This window comes from Pholcus phalangioides, unplaced genomic scaffold (genome assembly GCF_987345545.1).
Source record: "Pholcus phalangioides strain wild (caught in Gottingen) unplaced genomic scaffold, Ppha-v1.0 ptg000003l_1, whole genome shotgun sequence".
Lineage (NCBI taxonomy): Eukaryota > Metazoa > Arthropoda > Arachnida > Araneae > Pholcidae > Pholcus > Pholcus phalangioides.
In genome coordinates this window covers 7,447,751-7,465,383 of record NW_028301596.1, presented here as the reverse complement: position 1 = coordinate 7,465,383, position 17,633 = coordinate 7,447,751, and positions in this window count along the sequence as shown.

Sequence of the window (17,633 nt, the reverse complement as noted above, 5' to 3'; positions counted from 1 at the left end):
CTAAGCGGAAGTTGGGAAATAAGTTGGGGACCATATAAAAAACTAGATTTTTTTTTGGTGACAAACTGTATTTTCACTCTTAAAACTGATGCAGGGTATATTTGGAACGTCCGTTGAGCATTCTTTTTCAAATTTGAATCATACCTCTATGACGGACGGTTCATGAGATAAAGTCCGCATTAGCACTTACAGTGAACCCTGTGTAACCACTATTCACGCTGACGAGGATCCCACTTGGGATAGATACCAAATTTTAACCGTTTAACACGCTTTTAATGCTATTTTTTCCCACCTGTCCTCCGTTTTCCGAATTCGAATATCCCAGCAAATATTACACTTAGAAACGTGGATTTGTTTTGTTCTTTTTCTTGGCCTCAAGAGAAACGCACAGAACAAAACTTCCTAACCACATAAAAAATTCTTCTTTTCTCTAATTACATAAAACTATACAATCTCTTGCAACATGAATAACGTATCTAAGTTCTAGACGTTATATGGATACGTTATTAAGTAAAGTATGCCTCTCGGATCAACGGTTTGCCAATATAATGCTGAGCATGATGCTGCCCATGAACCCTGTATATTTTCGTTGGTAGTAAAGTATTTTTAGGACCGAATATATATCGTAGAAGGCTAAATCAGCCTCGGACTTTACTTTGTGGAAAATTTCCGCTTCCTGAAATTCAAATCTATGGTCCTCTTGCCAGCAGTGAGCGGCGATGGTGAATATTTCACATACTTTTTTGTTAACACAACTCGAGAGTGCTCATTTAGACTTGTTTATATGGATCCTGTCTGTCCTATATAATCAAGTCCTATGTGACCATTGGGGTAGGTCTATTTCGCAAGCGGCCAATCAAGGCGTTGCATTAGTCTTGCATGATGCAGGGTCTTGGAGACTATACCCACTGTGTGTTAGGAGCTTGTATTTTTCCGTATATTTGCCTTATTTGTTGGTGATTTCTTAGTAAAGTAACCATTATTATATGGCTTTTCTTTTTTAAATATATATGAAGAAATATTGTAATAGATGGTGCCGTTTCACGGATTGTGCATTGCTCGGCACCTAACGAGGCTTTATAGGTGCAATGAGATCAAACCACAAGGTAGACCAAGTTGGGAAAAAAAACTGGTGGGGCAGATGGCAGCGCTACACATAACAAGCAGCACACAGTAAAAAACTTCGCGTTTGGTTCACAACACGTACATGCACATTTTAACATGTACCAATTCGTTGGAATTCCGTCCGAAGAATGTAGATGACTTGCATTTGTGGTTTAAAAGCAGTGGTATTTGATCAATCTACAGCTTATGAGCACAAATATGACTAATTTATGTCTTATAAAAGCATAAAAAAAATCAATGATGAAAGAAACGAAATTTTAAATATATTAATGATGTATCACTTCATTATATCTGAAGAAAAATTTAGAGTTATTCATAATTCATTAACGAAACAAAAAAGTACATTCGAGTCAAAACAATAGTGATCGACGAAAAAGAAACTTGATATACTCACGATTGTACCGCTTTCGAAAACTCATGAACTCGAAAACAATTTTTTTTATTCTCAATACCGATTCAATATTTCATCTCTTCTCAGATTGTAACTCGAACTGTACCGAGAGAGAGAAGAGAACAATGAAAGAAATAGAAAAACCTCTCTACAATATTCTAGAACAGAGATTCAAATATACATCATCATACAATCCGATATGTAAGCCCCGTTGGCATTCGAAATAGAAAAAGCGAGTTTAAAACCCTCTTCAAGAATTTTTATCAATGACTGCTCTACATTTCTTTCCTTACGAAGGATAAAAGTCGTCAAGCGGGTGCTAGAAGTCCCAATGATACCGTAATATTTGCACGTGTGAACGGGGCTATTGGGATATGAATGAAAAGATCTAATCAGAGATTTGGTAGTGACAAAAACAGATTTGTGATTTTTTGTACTCTTTCGTATTCAAATATAAATTTTAATTGGTTGTGTATTGTGCACCCACGATGAGTTGGCCTCTCGCTACGTCGTGAAACGTCACGATGGGGGATTCCCATCTTCTGTAAGTCAGTTGCTGCCACAATCAGTATAATCAATACAATCAATAAGCGTACTGCCAGATCAATAAGAGCTATCAGCACTGTAACACAGTATTAACATGGTAAAAATATAACAAGTTAAATAACAATTTCCTAGCATAGCATCTGACGTAACTAAAAAATTAGAATTGGAAAAAATATGGAAAATAACTCAATTTCTTTGCGCAAGCAAAAACAGGGACAAACAAACGACCCGGAAGCTTTTTTCGGGACAGGGTGATAAATGCCGGAAAACCGGGACATCTGGCAACCCTATTTATACGTACACATTTAATTATATTTTTTGCGCTATTCAATTTTATGAAGACGTAATAAAATTAATAATTACTGTGCCTTTGTTCAATAATACAAATTTTTAATAATAAATATAGATATTATTTTCTCCCCAAAATAAAGAGAATAAATAGTAAAAAGTCAACGCATGACATACGAAATCATACATAATAAACGTACGTAACATACAAAATCATGTCAAGCATGATTTTGTATGTTATTCAATAATTCACATAAATTCAGAATTCAAAAAAAATAATCAAGGAGAGAAAAATAATCCCCATTCTCTCATAATTCCAGTTTCATTCATTAATAAATAAACTGGTCTTCAAATTAATTACTGTCTACATTAATGTCTTCAAATGTACATTTATAATTGTAATTATTTTACTGTCTATCGAAAATGCTTAATTGGTGTAAGTTTTCATATCCATTGTATCCGAATCAACTAAAAAAAAATTATTTAGAGGGTTTTGGTTTCTAGTTAAAGCTTGGGACACTATCATGTAACGGAAGCAACAATGTGAAAAAAAAACAACAACAACAACTAACGAAGTAAAAACAATACAAGCGATACTTAATCGACGATCGTTACTCGGTTCGTTTTTTATGACCATTCAGAGATTTTCGTCTTCATTCCAGATGAATTGGCTCAATCCATTTTTTTTTTCCCGGTCGATTTAACATCATATTCTCCAGCCCATCGTGAAAAATTGATTTTCCTTTTCATTTTCTTATTTTTGCTTTAACATTTTGCTCAAATAACTTAACCAAACTATATCTATATATATATATTTTTTCAGTTCAATGACGAGCTCTCGTCATAAAGAGCTACGTTCTTTCCTTTCGATTTACTTCGTTTCTGCAATTATTTGGATTTTCACGTTAAGGTACGAACCGAAGAAAATTTATTAGAAAAAAAACATTTACAATATCAAGAAATTGCGGTAAAAATTATAATTATTCGTTTTTGTCCGTTTAACAATTGTATCATCAAAAATGATGAATCGAAAAAAAATACATTATTTTATGCATATTTTCGGTGCATTTGAAGTTTATTGTAAATGGAATTCCTTAACGTAATGGAAATACAAAAACAATTAACGTCATTATATGAATAAATGGAATTCCGAAGAAAACTGTGAATATTGAATCGAAATTATCTCTTTGTAAATTTTATCACAACTTATTTACTTTGCTATTGTTCATGTCTATTTTGTACTGTATTTAACAAAAATATGCATCTGTAAAATCGTGAAATTGACATATTTCAGATGCGTTATTAATTCATAAATATGTATTCCCTTATTGTTTATATCTCTTTTTATTATACTATATTAAAAGAATAATTTATTGAAAATAATGAACTACCCATGAATAATATTTCAATATATACTGTATGATGTTATCTTTAAAACAGGGGTCTTCAACCTTTAATACATTGCTGGCCAAAAAATATTTCCATGAAGTCCGAGGACCAACAAGTCTCACTGCGGTATCTAGATTTACACAGTGGCGTCTCAACGAGTGCGTTCGGGTCAAACAGGGAGTGGGAGGTGCTGCATGAAATACAATTTTTCACTGATAATACTGAATGAAATTGTTTTTCCTTTATCATTAAATAAGAATTTTCATCAATTCTGAAATAAACTTGAGATGTCTTTTGAAACATTTTTCTATTAAATATGAATTTCTGAAATTGGTTTTTTTTGATCAAACCCCCTTTTAAAGGTCACCCCTCAGATGCGGTCACTAGTCGTACGGCCAAATAAAAATATCCCGGTGAAAAGCCTATTTAAATTATGTATTCCCTGTTTAACGGTCTGTCAGATACGGGCACGGACACTATTTTCATCACTCATTCCATTGAACTAAAATCTTCTGTATGGATACCAGTAGTTGCAGTTTTTTTTCGAATACGCTCACTAGATGGCGGCAATCATTAAATATTTGATGAAATTTTTTATATTTAGCTATCTTAAATGAAATTTTGGCTTGACGTTTGTTAGTGTTTCCCACTTCCAATGTCCATTTACTAGAATCGGAAATCATGTGTTTCTCTGATTGTGCTCCTATATTTCGCATTATTCCACGCTGTTTAATATGGCCCGCTCTAGTATCATCGCTCTCTATCATCAAGAGAAAAACTACTGTCTCAAATACAGTGAAAAACGTAAAATTGAAGTTCGTGCTATTGCAAATGAATTCAATGAATGATTAAATACATTTTCCTCGAAACGCAACGACGCGACGGAAAGTCATTGAATTTAGTCTCGCAGCTTAAAATACATTTTCAAGGCGTTGAAATACTCTGCAAAACCACACCAAATTGCGACTGATTAGTTTTTCCCAAAAGATGTGAATTCAGTATATAAACTTTGTGTAATATTTCTTTTGTACTTTTAATTTCGTATCTATGCAGTAATTATGTATTTTCATGACTTTAATCGAATTTCATATCGTCAGTATTTCATTCTCACACACACACACACACACTCAACTAAAGCACCATTTCAATTATTGTATAATACAATAATACAATTACGCATTATACAAATACGCATTAGTTTTACATTAAATATGGATATTCATTAATATTGTGAAATCAGTTTTTCATTAAATATGGCTATTCATTAATATTCTGAAATAGGTTTTTCATTAAATATGAATCTTCATTAGTTCTGAAGTCACCTCGTTAGGTATTTTGCTTGTTGTGACGTTGTTTTTTGTATTTGTATTTGAAAATATATCGTACAATAATTCTGAAAATATTTCCTATTAATTATGAGTTGAAGAGAATTACAAAACATTTTTCCCCATTGATTTTAAAATTAATTCTCATTAATTATGAAGTATATTTTCCCATTAAATATGAAGTTATTTCTCTCATTAGTTCTTAAATATTTTCTAATAGTAAGTTTCAAATTACTTCCCTCATCTATTCTGAAATACATTTTTTCATCAAGTTTATCTTTCATCGTTCTGTAACAATGTCAGTCTTTTTTTTTTCGACGAGCCATTGAAAAATACTTTAAGGGACCACACGTGGCCCGCGGACCATGTATTGAAGACCCATCATTTAGGTTAACATATCAAGTCGAGGAATCTTCTGTTATCTGTCTTGTCTGTACATTGTTTTACATCGTATGTAAGAGACCATTTAAACTAGAGATAAGTGTAATGTTAGGACACGTTTACAAAAGATATGTCGAGACACATTAAAGAAAAAAAAAATAATAAACGTTTTTTCGCGTTCGTTATTCATTGAATTCGAAGATTTAGAAATAAACGCATTTTATGTGGGATATTATTCCCTTATGGAAATCGTCAAGTGCTGTTCGCATATCATCAAACTCATTGAATGAATACCGCCACAAAGCATTTCTATTCATTGTAAGTATTTAAGGATATCTTGAATAGAGAGCTCTAGCTTTAAGGCAATTTCTAAGAAAACTGCTGGGATAAAGTATCGAAATTGAATGTTTGAATTTCTTATTTTTGAAGTTAAAAAAAAAAATGCTTTAAATTTTTTTTTCTCGAATTTTTCCAGCATTTCATAAAACGCGTGATTTTGATACCAGAAGTATTTTTCCCCCCTGCCAAATGTGCTCACTTTTAAATATGCCTCAAAGGTGCAGTTAAATGTCATTCTGGAAGTATTTAAGACTTTATCATTCATTTAAGTTGCTATTTTATTGACTGCCATTAGCATTTAGTGCCCCTAGATTATGAAGATGGTATTTCTTATCTAAATTTCTTTCCCCGTGAATATTAACAAGTCTTTCCAAAATTTCAATGCAATAATAGTTATAAAAACTTGTAGTTTTAGAAGAAGAAAAAACACAACTTTGAGTTCTAGTTTTTTTTAAAATTAATGTTAATGATTTTTCCTTGTATCATATTAATTGATTGAATACTGTTAACTGTGATAAATTCAATTGTTATGCATAATAACCAGTTAATATGCGAATGGGAAATTTCATCGCTGGGAAAATTCACCGACAAACAATTCTCTAACGTCGGTTCGACATGAGTGAATGAATGATCGAGTGAGTGAATGAATGAGGGAAACCAGCCTGTCACTAGAACTGATTCGCTTATACACTCACCAGGTCACTCACTGGTGAGAAGCTCAGGTCACACCAGCAGCACTGGTCACTCAGCTACCCAGTCAATAACTGGGTAGCTGATTCTTATTCTATCACTTGCTCAATGGATCGCTCATTATACCACTCACTCACTTGCTGCCCAGGTCACTTACTTACTTCATAGGTCACTGATTCTATCATCACTTCACTTGGTTGATCACTCTGCTCTACACTCAAGCGCCTGGTCGTCCACTTATTGACTGGGTCCTTCACTCGCTCACACAATCAATCACCAGGTCACGTACTTACTCACTAGATTACTGAGTTTATCACTACTTACTTCACCAAACACCAACTCTAGGCACATCGCTATGTAATGCTATTTATCACATGGAAATGAAGGCACTCTCTATCGGTGGTCGCCTCAAGCTCATGAGGGAAAACATCTTATCTATATCCTCCCTCGGTTTCGAACCTGGGACAGTGAAAGCAACCTTTACGGTGGTACACGAGCATCTTCCCACCACGTCACTCGGACTCAGTCTGTCGCTCTGGGTCACTCACACACCAGATCACTGACTGAGGTGTGTCAGTGCAGTTTACTGACTCACCAACACTAACCACTCTGTCACTCACTGAATCGTGTCGAACTATTGTCGGTGAATTTTCCGTAGACCCTTCCCATTAAACACCGTTAATCTGATTTGAAAATTTTATAAATTTTTGGATACAATTCCTTATCAATAGATAGTTTATGTACGGAAAATTTTGAAAAATTTGTAAAAAAAAACACATCCCAACAAACCTCATTGCGTTGAGAATATTTACACTGATGAATGCACGCGGGAATGTAAATATGTTTTTTTTTCTCCACATTTTGAGTGGATTCTGAAAGTTTTAATACCTATTCTTATAATTAACCCACTTATATAGTTATGCGTGGAAGCGTTTTTCAAATATCTCGAGGGCTCTTCCCGTTGCTCAGTAGGTAATAGCTCTTCAGATGCAAAACTCTGGAAAAACTCGGGAAAAAATTCTCTCTCTAAGTTTTTGTTACATCGGGGGAAACACTTTTTTCGTTCAAGGGATGAAGTATCTTCTCACAAGACTGAACGCCAAAAAACAAATCATAAATTATTTAAAGAAACAGTTGTACCTTAAAGAAATGTTCAGAAAAGAATTAGTACATCTTACATTACACACACACACACACACACACACACAAACTGCAAATCCAACCGATTCAGTCGTATTATTTTCATTAAAGTCAACAGGAAATTGACTTAGTTTTAAAATATTTACAAGTTGATAGATTTAAATTATATTTACCAACTTCTCAGAATTGAATTTTTTACTGGATAGTTCATATAAGGGCAAAAAAAGCAATACGCCCGTTTAAATTTAGAAAGAACTTGAGTATCAAAATTTTTTTTAAACATTTTTATTAACATTTATTTTCGTTTATCATTTCTTTGAATAGCCGTTAAAATCGAATAACTTGATTATATTTACGTACGTCAATACAATGTACTCGACACATTATAGCATACATGCTCAACCCATGGCCCGTGGGACAAGTGTGGGTCTTTCGGGATCATCTTATGTGGCCCGCGACGTTAACTTAAAAGTCAGGACCGCCCTGAGTGCAGTTCGATATCACTTGAGTGACTCGTGGCGCGATTCCAGAGCGCTTATAAGCTGCTCACAGCGCATTCATATTCCACCTAAATAACCCGCGGCGGATTCACAGAACACCTATGCAACATTCGCGACAGTTCCAGACTACTCAAGCAAGGTGCTGAAGTTGGTTTTCTGTGGTTCCCAACTTCGAGGCACGAATGCCTCGGAAAGTCTCGCCACGCGCGCACACAGAGAACAGCAGTCCTACAACTGCACGTAATCAATTATTACACCTCATTCACAATTTTATATATAGATGGCAGTACCGAAGATTCTGCCGCTGTGGTGCTCGAGTGATGATAGCGACCGAATCGCGTCGCGAGGTCTCGGGTTTGAACCTTACCACAATGGTGGTCAACTGAAGATGGTTTTCTGAGGGTCTCAACTTCAAGGCGCGAATGCGAGCCGATAAACAGGGTGAAAAATTTGAAAGTTATTATTATAATTGTATTTTTCCAGTTGAGTATTGTATACAAATTGTATACAAATGTGTGAATAAATAATATATTTAATACAAATTAAATTTGCTGAGATGGGAAGAGCGGACTGTGTCCCGTCCTTTCATCTCAGTGTATTTTCCTAGTAATGTCTAAAGCCACTGTGGTGGTCGAGTAGTCATAGTGGCGGACTCACATCGCGTGGACCCAGGTTCGAACCCCACTGTCGCCACAGTGGTTGTCGACTAAAGTTGGTTTTTTTTTTGTGGTTTCCAACTTCGAGGCGCAAATGCGAGAGGTTAGTCTCACTACAGAAAACAACACGCCTACAACGTACAATCATTCAATTGTACAGTATAAAATTGCAAGGGCACGGTAGTTCGATAAGATACTCGGGTAAAGTACCAAAGGATGGTTAGATAGTTAGATGGTTAGGATCCCATTTAAAAAGTCTCGCCACAGAGAGCAGCAGATCTACTAAATGTTATTCAATCAAAACACATCACTCACTTCACTTCTGAAATATAGATGGCGGCTCTGAAAAATCTAACACAACAATACATACGCACTCAGACTGTTAGGTACACACACAGTTACACTTCGGGCACAACTCACTGGGTAGAAAAACAATTCCATAGATGGTGATAGACCTGAGTTGTGATCGGTATGAAAGAAAGTAAATACTTATTTCTTAATACTTAAAAAAGGCGCCGCAAATTCACACACAACACTATATACGCACTCAGACATTTAGGTACACATTTACGGCGCAACTCAATCGGTAGTAAATTGCTCATGGCGATAGACAGGAGTTGTACTCGGTTTGAAAGAAAGACCACGCAAGCAGACCGCGGCACATTTACAGATTGACGCGTTTTCAAACGAATGAAGTAGCCCTTACGCTCCTAAAGTTTAAGTACCTTGGGATCTTATTATGCAGCGATATGTATATTTTTACACATTATCATGCCTCAGTATAAATCAATTTGGCATTATTAGGCACAGATGACACAACTGTTGTCCTATGATGCATCATAGACTCTATGTGCATCAACATTACTTTTTTTTTTACATTTTCTTAAAATATGCAAAAAAACAGAATTATTAATTGTAATTTTTACATTTTTTATCATTTTCAATATCTTCATTTTGTCTACTTTTTTATGTTTCATAACATATTTTTCTTTAATTTAAATTATAATTTGTATTGGTTGTTAATTTAAAAATATTATGATTTGTTTTTGAAATTTTTATTGTTTAATGGCTGATATTAGATGTGATTTTGCATAATTTACTTTGGACTTTATATTGAACAAAGAAAAAAAATCCATGAATTAGAATAAAATTTTCATATGCAATGGAAATAGCAAAAATCAAAATTTCTTGAAATTAAGGAAATATAGACGACTTAGCGCGGAAAATAAATTAATGCAAATATTTATCCTCTTTATATTTTGGGGAGAAAATAATATCTGTATTTATTATTAAAAATATTTATTATTGAACAAAGACACAGTAATTATTAAATTTATTACGTCTTCATAAAATTGAATTGCTCAAAAAATATAATCATATGTTTGCATATAAATAGGTTTGCCAGATGTCCCGGTTTTGCGGTATTTTTCACCCTGTCCCAAACAAAGCTTCCGGGTCGCCTGTTTGTCAGGTTTTCACTTGCGCAAGGAAATTGAGTAATTTTCAATATATTTTCCAATTTTTTAGCTACATTAGATACTATGCTAGGAAATTGTTATTTCACTTGTTATATTTTTGCCATGTTAATACTGTGTTACACTATTGATAGCTCTTATTCATCTGGCAGCATACTTATTGATTGTATTGATAATACTGATTGTGGCATCAAGTGACTTAAGGAATTGCGGCACGATGATTGCTTTGCAGGCAGAAATTTCGAGAATTCTGACACTGAGATTATATAGTAGATATAGCGGAACACCTCTTTAGGGACACCCTTCTTTTACGACCGAATTTTTTTTGTCCCGCCTGTATCCACAAAAGAGAGGTTATACTGTGTTAAAGAACCCAGACAAGACCACTCCAATATGGGATATAAGCCCGTTATCTCGTGAGATTGAGATTGTCTATTTCAAGGGAAAAGCCTTTTCTGTGTTAATCTTATGATTTAATGTTTCGGTTTTACTTTATGCACTTGAGCGCAAAGTACTGCTGTGAAAATTCACGCTACAAATGTTTGAAGTCCTTGGAAGTGATTTATCAATTATTTATTGATTCCTCTATGGGAGCGAAACAATTTAGGTTTCTGAACAGTTTGATTTACGAAGAGGCTTCCGCAAGCAATTGCATGTAGTAATTTCGTAAACCGATGGTCAACTCTTCATGGAAGCATAGATGTTATAATACGAGACTAAAAGTACTCACGTCCACCCCCTCCCCCCCTAGTAATTCATTAGTATACAGGGTGTTTCAAAAAGAATCACCCGATTTTAAATGCGTATATTACGAAAAATATTGAACATAAACATTTAAGATTAATTTTTTATTACGTGGCTAATCATAAAGTTGTTTTACAAACGGAATTACAGGTGCTCAATATGTCTACTTTGGGATGTACGGCATATATCTATACGGTAGTCAAATTCGCCCCAAAGTTTTATGAGCATGTTTGCATCCACTGAGAGTGGATTTCTCTGGACTACGTGCGAAACTCTGTCGGATGCACTTCACAATTTCATCTAACATGCGAAGCTTAGAAAAAAAATATTTCTGTTGTACAGTCGCCATCGTGACAAACCAACACCTCCTAGAGATAGAAGGCATCTGCACTGTTTGCCACAAACGCCATTCAGACTACCTAGCAAGTTTGCCACATTTTGAAACAAAGCATCCTATTTCGTTTCTTGTTATTTTGGCGTAGAATCTTCCTGATTGGCTCACAAATACCACAGAGTGATTGGATGTGGGGCATAGAAATCGCCAATTCTGAGCCCGATCATTTCTTTTCCTCAAATCGATGATACTGGCACGAGCAGGGAATTTTTTTCCCCTGAATATTCTGAGGGAAAATGGACTGCTTACTGACGTCACAAGCTGAGTGCGGAGGCCTTCTACCTCTAGGAGGTGCTGAACAAACACTGAAGTGGCGGCCGAAGGAAGAGCGTTAACGCTACCTGTCGGCAACTGCGTGAATCTCGAGATTTCCCTCTTTCTACCTATACATTATTCGATCAAAACGGATTAAAAGCTGAATAGTTATGATTTTTTTTTTTAAATCGGATGATTCTTTTGAAACATCCTGTATAATGTAACGCATTTCACCCTTCATGGCATACGCCGTTCAATTCCATACATACGGGACGTTTGACAATCGGCAATCATGGCTTCTGATCCCACTGCACTGAGCGGTAGGAACCGTAGGTAGTACCCGTTTTTACGCCTCTATGTATAAGTAGAAGTGTAGTGTGATATAATACTTTCGTAATCAATTTGTTAGTTTGCAATCATTTTTGTCGCACCACTGTCATTTTCTGCACACGAGGGCTAATTACAGTGAGGGCTACAGTTTACTGCCGATTCCGAACTGCAGGCTTGTTTTTATACTCGTCGAGAGGTTGGTGCGCTAACCCCTTGATGAGGACTCCCTGCGGTAGCAACTTTTTGTTGCGGTCATATATCGTCGTGTCTGTTGTACCCCTGTGTCATGATAGTTTTCTGACAAGGACGAACCGGGTATCGAACTCGCGACACCTCTAACCATCCTTTGGTACTTTAGACGAGTATCTTATCGAACTACCGTGCCCTTGCAATTTTATACTGCACAATTGAATGATTGTAGGCCTGTTGTTTTCTGTAGTGAGACTAACCTCTCGCATTTGCGCCTCGAAGTTTTAAACCACAAAAAAAAAACCAACTTTAGTCGACAACCACTGTGGTGACAGTGGGGTTCGAACCTGGGTCCACGCGATGTGAGTCCGCCACTATGACTACTCGACCACCACAGTGGCTTTAGACATTACTAGGAAAATACACTGAAATGAAAGGACGGGACACAACCCGCTCTTCCCATCTCAGCAAATTTAATTTGTATTAAATATATTATTTATTTACACATTTGTATACAATACTCAACTGGAAAAATACAATTATAATAATAACTTTCAAATTTTTCACCCTGTTTATTTTTCAATATCTGTTTTTTTTTCTTTATTATATTTTGTCCACTTTTTGTATTTTATAACATTTTGTTTTTAGTTTGTATTTCAATTTTTGTTTGTATTGGTTATGGATTTAAAAATATTACGAATTTTTGAAAGGAAGGTGATAGATGTAATTTGCACATATTATTATACATTATTCTTTTGTGAATTTTACGATAAAAAATTTCAGAAATTGCAATGAGCTTTTTATAGGCAATAAAAAAGTACAAATCTCTGGAAACTAAAGCAATATATGGATCAGTGTTTCTCAATCGCCGGGCCCTGACCTCATTCATACCGGGCCGCGAGTGATTAACGTTTTATTTTCCCCTTATTCATTTTCCGTTGGTCATGTATTTGACCGGTCCTTCGACTCACAAAAATGAAACCGGGCCGTGGGATCGTAAATGGTGAGAACCACTGATATAGACAACACATCGGAAAATATATTAATTGAAATACTTATGCTCCTTATTTTGGTGAAAAAACAATATCTACCCGGTATAAAAATTCTCCACGATGGAACAAAAACAGTCACTCTTAAATTGATTATAACTACGATATCATAAAAATGTGTGAATTTCTCAAAAATAAAATCATATATTTAATGTATAAACAGTATTTTTTGCCATTATTCTTTTAAAATGAGTATTTGACTAAAGAAGTACTATGTAATATATCAACAAATGTTTGAAAAATTTCCGTACCTAAACCTGTGCGCGCACAATTACAATCTGTTCACTAAAAAATATCCCGCACGTGCAAATCCAACAAAGGAATTAAAATCAAAGAGAGGCATTACCTTATTTTTATTTCTAGATTTTTAAGTGAAAATCATTTTGAAGCTCCCGCACGTGTATTACGCACACACACACACACATCATGCATTATTCATTTAAAACTTTTCGAGAAAACATTCAGAACAATTTATCATGAGCTGAGGTAGAAGGAAAGAGGTGTAATCAAATTATCTTTTCCGCAAATGTAATAAGTTTTTCTTGTTTTTCCTCCTCCTTCTTCGATGTGCTTACATTTTTTTTTCCCTCCCATCCCTTTTGTTAACATTTACATTGATTTTGAAAGTGGGGGAAAAAATAAATTTCAAATTTATTAAAAGAATACGAAATAACAACAACAACGAAAAAGTTCCGCAATAAAAAAACAAACGTTTAGAAAGGGGAAAAAAATAATAAAAAAATTCCTTTCAAGCATTCGTTGTTACTTCAATGGTCTGACACTTTGCATTTTCTTTACATTGTTAAAGCACGTAACTATATTCTTCCTTTTTTTTTTTTTCATTGTTGCATTTTGTTACAATTGCATTTAATAAATTTGAATTGGAGATCAGGTGCGCCTTTATTTAAATATAGTAAATTAAGAAACAAAAATAAAATAAAAATAGATGTTCGGTATAATTTTTCTTTCTCTATGTTATTATTAAGATTCAATTCTTTTAATGTTAAGATGTTGATAATTTAATTTTCTTCCAAGTATGAAAGCAATTCGTGACTTTCCTCTCGAAATTAAGATATTTTTTCCTACTTCAATAAAATCAAGCTTTATTAACATGGGAAAATTATTTTGTATATATATATAAAATTTCATATTCTCTAATTATTCTCTATTGTTTGCTTAATTTATTGTTAGGGATAAGTTCAGTTCAGCGTGAAATTTGCATCTTTTTCTCGGAAAGATTTACTTTGAGATAAATTTTAATAATGTAAGATAAGATTGAATGGAGGAAGAGAAATTTCAAAATTTCTGAATATTTATTTGTAATATACGGGAATGAGTGTACGGTTTGAAAAATACGGGATATGTTAAAACAAAGATTTTGAATTGTTTTTGGTGTTGTTTTTGTAAACATCACTGCCACATATTGAACAAACAGTACTTGAAAGATATTTTTATAGTACTTGAACAAATAACAAGGAATGGATGTATTTATGATTTGATGATATAGAATATTATGGATTTAAACTGCATTTAGTGGAATAAAAAGGTTTTTCTTCTGTCTGCTGATTTCATTCTAATAATTTTGTGCGTGTGATTTATTTGTCTTCAATTCTTCCATTCATTCATGTACTTCCATGTATAATTTATACGATACAGATGGCTTGTAATAGAGTTTGTAAACGACTAATCTCTATGAGATGAAGTTCTTGATAACAAATCATATTCCAACTTGATGGCTAATTGGAATGTTGTTGAAATGATACGACTGTTTTATCTACTTGTAACTACTGATTTCCCAACATGCATCCATCTCTCGGCTTCAGTAATATAATTATATCAACACTAAATATTTTGCTCAACGGGTGGAAAATCTGTAATTTCAATTTACATATTTAGTAATGGATAATAGGATAGGTAAATGGAACTATATACATCGGCACAAACATTGAAACTCGGTTATAACGACCTCGAATATAACGCCAGTGATTGACAGACTGGGCCGATTATAATATAGAATAATGTTAATGAAAAACTAATTTTTTCATCGTTTCTGCTGCTGGTTTTAAGATGCTTTCCCAAGAGATTTCTAGAATTAGAGCAAAGGAATGTTTGTCTGTTCCCTTGCTCTATTTCTAGGAATCTCTAGGGAAAGCATCTTAAATCGTTTTTCTATTGATATTTATGGATCATGTGTTTGATGCACAGACTAGCTCATTGATATTTGACTGATATATTGATTTTCCCTAAATTTTATCCCTTTATAAGCATTTGATATTTTCCTCCGTTTTTTATCAGTAATCAGATCTTTGGAGTTGCCTTGAATAAGATTATCATCGAAATATACGGGATATTCATCAATGATCATATGGTACGAGCATTCCTTTTCCCCCAAAATTATGATGTTCTTAAAACCCAAACTGTTCAAACAATCAAAAAATTCCAAATTCTTCGATGGATTGGATTTTGGATTTATCGACGCAAGGACCAATTTGTTCAAACTGCGCCAAACAAATGACCACATGAAAATTTCTTATAATTTTGTTTTTGTCATTTAAAGGAAGTAAAAGTATGTATATCAATAAAACAATGCTGCGTAATTCTTCGTTGGGATAGGAGAAATAACATGATGCAGTCAGTAAATTTTTAAAATTAAAATAATCAGCTGATAGGAGATTGAAAAACAAAACTGGTTGCATTAAAATATACACATTCAATATTTTATGAGGGTCATATCCACAAAATTTTGCATTGAATCCCAAAAGAATTTTCAAATCAAAAATTTTGCATTCACCTAACAAAATATTTCTTGATAAAAAATAGGTTGCATTTATTGGCAGCAAAAATACGAAATCAAACATTTTACATTCATCCGGAAAAAATATTTTTCAAATGAAAAATTTTGCATTCAATCGCAAAAGGATTTTTCAGATGAAAATTTCTGCATTCATTCGCAAAAATATCTTTAAATGCAAAACCTTGCATTCATTCTAAAAAAGAATTTCATAATCAAAAATTTCGAATTCATCCGCAAAAACATTTTTTCTAATCAATCAAAAATTGCATTTATTCGCAGAAATGAACAAAACTAAAAACACAATTTTTATAGCTCAATTACGAGACAAGCTAAGTTCTGAACTTGGTTGCAAGTTCTCGAATTCTCAGGTGCTCAGGAAAAAAATCACTATTTTCGCTTCACACAAATAGTGTAGGACAGCGCGCCACTACGCGGAAAAGTTGAAAACATCAAATTTTCTGATTTATTTCATCAAAAATGACAAATTTCGCATGTATTGCATATTTCGTAAATACAAAAATTACGCATATACTTAATATGACAACATCATGCAATTTTCCAAATTCAGTATGGTAATCAAAATAAAATAAAGAATAATTTGAGAGCATATTTCGAATCAATTTTATTCAGTGGTTCTCAACCTTTTCAATCCCACGGCCGGGTTTCATTAATTTTTGTGAGTCGAAGGCCCGGTCAAACATACGACCAACGGGAAAATGAAGGAGGAAAAATGAAACGGATCTAATCACTCGCGGCCCGGTATGAATAATATCAAGGCCCGACACCGGGCCGCGTCCTGGCGGTTGAAAAACACTGATTTAAAGGACCTGATAATTATCAAAGAACACCGTTGTGTGATTTTTTTACGGAAAAAACAAAATCATTAAATGATACAAAACAAACATTTTATAAACAGCAGAAGATAATAGAGATAAAAGTAAGAAAAGAAAGGGATCGTTTCTATCTTTTTTTTAAAATCTTCGATCCGAATTCAGACATGAATAATTGATTTCCCATACATGTTTAAGACATCACATTCATCTAAGGAAAGAATACCATGTTAATTTCGTTTCCCGTGAGTCAAGCACGTGTTTGTTTGATGCGAGCATTGCGTGTTCGTTACAACAAACACAAAAGATAAAATTCGAAGAAAAATGATGATAAAGTAATTTATGAACAAAAAAAAGCAAAAAACACAAAAACAAAATAGATTAGAATATTTTTTTTTTTACCCTGATTTCATGCATAAATTATCTGGACAATGATGTCAATTTAAAAAGGAAGCGAAGCTCAATATTTTCTTTGTATAGACTTCATCATTTTTAACATTACAATTGAAATTCTAAAGGGAAAAAAATTAAACTTCAAAATTTCTTCTCACTTCACTTAAAACCTTTTAATTAAAGAAATTTCTTCTATCGAAAAGATTGTTCAATGAATTAATTTGAAATAAATAAATGACAGTTATTTACATATTAACGCTAGAAAGGCAAGTCGGGGGACTGACTATACCTAGAAGACGGGCAGAGGTTTGTGTGACCGCATAGGCTTTTTAACATTTTGATATTTTAGAGCATGGTATAATATCTCTATGATGAAAAGAACTAAAACACAAATTATTAGTAGTGGGCGA